The sequence below is a fragment of the Capsicum annuum genome, chromosome 11 (assembly GCF_002878395.1).
Source record: "Capsicum annuum cultivar UCD-10X-F1 chromosome 11, UCD10Xv1.1, whole genome shotgun sequence".
Classification (NCBI taxonomy): domain Eukaryota; kingdom Viridiplantae; phylum Streptophyta; class Magnoliopsida; order Solanales; family Solanaceae; genus Capsicum; species Capsicum annuum.
Genome location: NC_061121.1, coordinates 55,331,553 through 55,336,141, shown reverse-complemented (window position 1 = coordinate 55,336,141; position 4,589 = coordinate 55,331,553).

Genomic DNA, 4,589 nt, shown 5'->3' with positions numbered 1-4,589 from the left:
TTTCGGTGGAATGTGGATATACTGATAGGCTAGCTGGAGACCTAATATGACAGCATGGGCTTCCCCTTCCAAAGGTTCCGCGCAAAATCATATCCCTTGAAACCCTAAGAGCCAGTCCCCTGAGTTATTTCTAAAGACACCTCCTAAAGCATAATGACCACGTACGTAGCTGAGTATGGGTTGCACAGTTAGTGTTTAGCATGATATTAGCCTGTTCAGGGGGCTTCCATTTAACGCACATAGGAAATGTACATCTCTCGACTTTCGTGGGCCCCGCCAAAAACCAAAATTCAGTAACTATGTGACAGATACGGTCTAAAGAGAGCATAAAAGCAATCCTGTCAAATTGAATCATATATATATTACTTGGTCTTGGAATAAATTTATATAAAATATGTTATACTATAATACGCATTTATAAAAGCAATCCTGTCAAATTGAATCATATATATATTACTTGGTCTTGGAATAAATTTATATAAAATATGTTATACTATAATACACATTTTTTATTTTTGCTTCTTTTCTTTTCTTTCGCATATTTATACCTTTTCAAAATATAAGTTGTTATCTTTCCTTGACTAATTAATTCAATTCACCTTTCTTCCCCAATTGTTTTATTAAAAATTTCAAAATTACCCTGCCACATTTAATTTAACTGACCACCATGATAAACTCATCGGATCTTCTATATTAGTTCAATACTTGTGAAAACAAAGCTGAGAAACACATAGCCATAACTATTTGGAGAAGCATAGTTGAGTTAATAAAATTCTATCAAAATTAAAGGACTTATAGCTTATAGCAGGTGTTAGTTGAGGGTCCTTTGGGTTCTTTTCTTATTATTGCTTGCATGCAAGTGTACGCAAATTGTATTTAATTATTTCGGGAAGAAAAAACACCTACTTTTTTAAAATTGTCCATTTGTTTTGGCAGCGTGTAGAAAATCATACTCATTTTTTCTATTTATTTATTTGTAACTAATAAGAAAATAATCAAACATAATATAAAATTGATACAATTACTCCTAAAATTTAGAACAAATAAAATATACTATCACATTATAACTACGTACAAACTTGCAACAAATAAAAAGAGTAACAAAATTTGATATATTGCTAATGTTGTGTATTCTTTAAGCTTGGAAGTTTAACAAAAAATCAAGATGAAATTAATACAATTATTTCTAAGTATTTAGAATAGAAAATTTATCCCCAAAAAGATAAAATTATTACATTTAGATTCTGTTATAACTCTACATACAAGGTTGTAACAAATGTAAAGGATGACAAAATTTGGTAACAAATGTTTATGTATTATAAATGATTCTCTTTATTGTTTATACTAACCAAAAGGATTAGAAACATAACACGAAAAAAAAAGAGTTTAATGGGTATGAGTAGTAAGTACATTAATTGTATTTAATTGGATGCATGTTTAGTGTAAAAAGACTTAAATTGTTTAACGTTAGGGCTTTACTGCATATATTATGTTTATGGTTAAATGATTCTATTCTTTTGAGTTCTTTTTTTTAAAAGACAAGATAAATGAGAAAATAGGAAGAAAGTCCAAAAAAGGGAGAAAAAAGAACAATGAAAATAGAGGTCATTTAGAGGTGTCACATCACCTCTTCTACATTCTCCTTTTTATACATATATGGTTGATGTTTCATTGAAAATACCATGCCGAACAAACCCAAAGTGTAAAAACAAGTGGAGAAATCTCTCTACTCCAACAAGATCATATGTATAATGATAATCAAAAAACGAAAAACTATCTAGATTTTAGAGGCATCATTTTGGTGTACCCTAGATGCATGATGGAATCTGACTTTTAGATGGAAAGAAAATTCTTTTAATTCATGGTTAGATGCTATTCTCGTGCATATTTTATTTTTATCTTTAATTTTTAGATGAAGGGTTAACTCAAGAATGTTAGTTTAGCCACTCCAATTTCGAACTACACTAGCAATGAGCGAAGCTAGAAATGTGGCATGATACTTATATACAATGGACAATAAAAACAAAGGCCTGCAAAATATGATGAAATCTAAGTCTAAGAGTCGCTGAAAAATTCACGTGGCTACATTAATACCAAAACTGGTAAGTGTAGAAATTTCTGCCAAGAATTCTTGCCTGCACTTTTTATAAGATGAATGAAATGTTAAAGCTCCACTTCTACTCCAGTTGTCAGTAACGACCCAATTATCGTTATAATGAAAGAGGGAATAAAAATTGTACTTAAACTTCCCTTGACCGATTTTTGAAAAATTCAGGACTAGCCTAAGATGTTAGCAAAATAAAATCTGGTACTAATGTGATGGTTGATAGTGGCATTTGATGTGATATTTACATAGGAGACGAGTTTGTAAAGTCTAGCAATTTTTGACACGTGAAATGTAGTTGTAGAATTTTGGTTATAGAGATTAAAGTGGAGGGATGGGTTCACTACATTACAATTAGTAGCCGTGTATTGCAAAATGAGCAAAACTAGGAACATGTCCCGAGGTTATGTCTCGGACCAGTATATCAAAAAAATAACCACTACAGCGTTAATAGGCAACAGTGGTGGACCTTGATTCAAAGTCGCGAACCGCTGCAGTGAAACCTTAACCGCTATAGTATTACCAATGGAACGGTAACACGTAGGATTTGAAAGTATTAAAAAACAAAAAAAAAAAAAAAAATTCATTCTTCACTTTTTAAAAAAAAAAAAAAAAAAGGTTAGGAAGCTCAAGGAAAGGTGATTTTCAGAGGGTTTTTGAAGTTTTCATCTGGAGGTAATTAATTACATTTTAGATTTGAATTTATTACCTATAACCTTAGAACATATTTACAAATGAATTCATGGTAGAAAATTGGATTTCGCCTCAGTTGTTGATATTATTGAAAAGTGGTGAGAATTTGTCTAAATTCAATAAGAAATGGTCCTAGGGGTTCTAGAAGACATTAATGGGAATGAAATTATAGTTCTTAATTCTAATTCAGGTAGAACCTATGTGGTATAAGAGATATAAAATCCTAAGATGATGAAATAGGATGAGTTTATGACTAAAATCAATGATTTTAATCCCTAGTAGTTGAAAAGGGGATGATTTATTGAAATGAGTATATGTTATTGTTGTTTTACATCAAGAACGAATTGTATGAGAGTCAAAAGGGAAAAAGTGTGGCTTAAAAGAGACTTGAGCTAGAAATTGAGGTAGGCTATAGTTTTGTTGTAGAGCTTAGACTTTCTTAACTTTGTGCTTGTTTGTAAAATAAACATCTATGATTGCTTCTAGCTTGACTTATGATTGATTGACAACATTTTATTTCATATGCATTGTGATGATGTTTGGTTATGAAGGATTGTGTACCACGTTTGTATGGATATGATGTGTTGTGATGTCACACCTCGAGACTACACCCTGAACATAACATGGTGTTTGAAACTATAAGTTGTCCCAAGTTAACCCATGTTATTGGAATAATTCGGGATCAATTGAATAAAAATATATATAAGAGCTAAAATGACTGAGCGAGAACCATAATCAAGAAACTAAATTGTTTCATTAAATATATATATATATATATATATATATATATATATATATATATATATGATGTGACACCTCTTTATAGCCTTCATTCCTATTTTTCTTTTTTCTCCTTTTTTGACAATTTTTTTCATTTCTTTCAATTAATTTATTTTACAAGTAAATAAATTCTTACTCTTTATTAATATGCATGTATGATTCCATTGGTATTTCTTATTAATGGTCTCTTAAAGTTTATATTAGTTATAAAGTACCAAAGGTCAAGAAAGTGAAAGTGACATAAAAGGTAGTATATAAAGGCAACCTTCTTTTATTCAAATGACTCGTGATTTTTTCTCCAACACATTGTGTATTTTAGATAATGTAAATCTACACATTGTAAAAGCTTCTAATATTTCTTCCTATAACCTTTGTGAAGAAAAGAGGTATTGTTGTATGATCCGAAAAACCTTCTATATGGCTTCTTCACATTTTTGCAGTGTTAGGATTATATATTGTATTCATTTTCTATATAAAATTGATATTTGAGCACTAATCTTGTATTCATTGCTTTTCTTTTGGAAAAACGTAGTTGTTTATTTCTCAGTTGGCTCCTTTCTGTTTAATTTGTTGCTTTCGAAAAAAGTATTTGATTTATTTTTTTTAAAAAATGTTAATTGCTAAATGTGGATCCAATATGATTTTCTATTCCTCCCTTGAATTAAGAACTACATCTGTTAGACATTTACATAAAATTTTATGCGGATATATTGGGAGTTTAGGCTCATAATTTGACTAATCAATTTTATTATTTGTAGTAATGAAGTTGATATTTCAAAGTTATTAAGTGCTAATGATATTCTGTGATGTAACCAACTTCTTTAACCATTCTATATAAGCATACTTGATATTTCATTTTATTCAATTCTCCCCCTTCTCAAGTTCATGTTTTAATCTCTATTCTAGCTAGGCTCTTATTTTTTACGGGCATATAGGGAACAATTTTAATAGTATTGTGAAATGTTAATAACCAATTCTAGCTATAAATATTATTTTAATGTCACAAATTAGC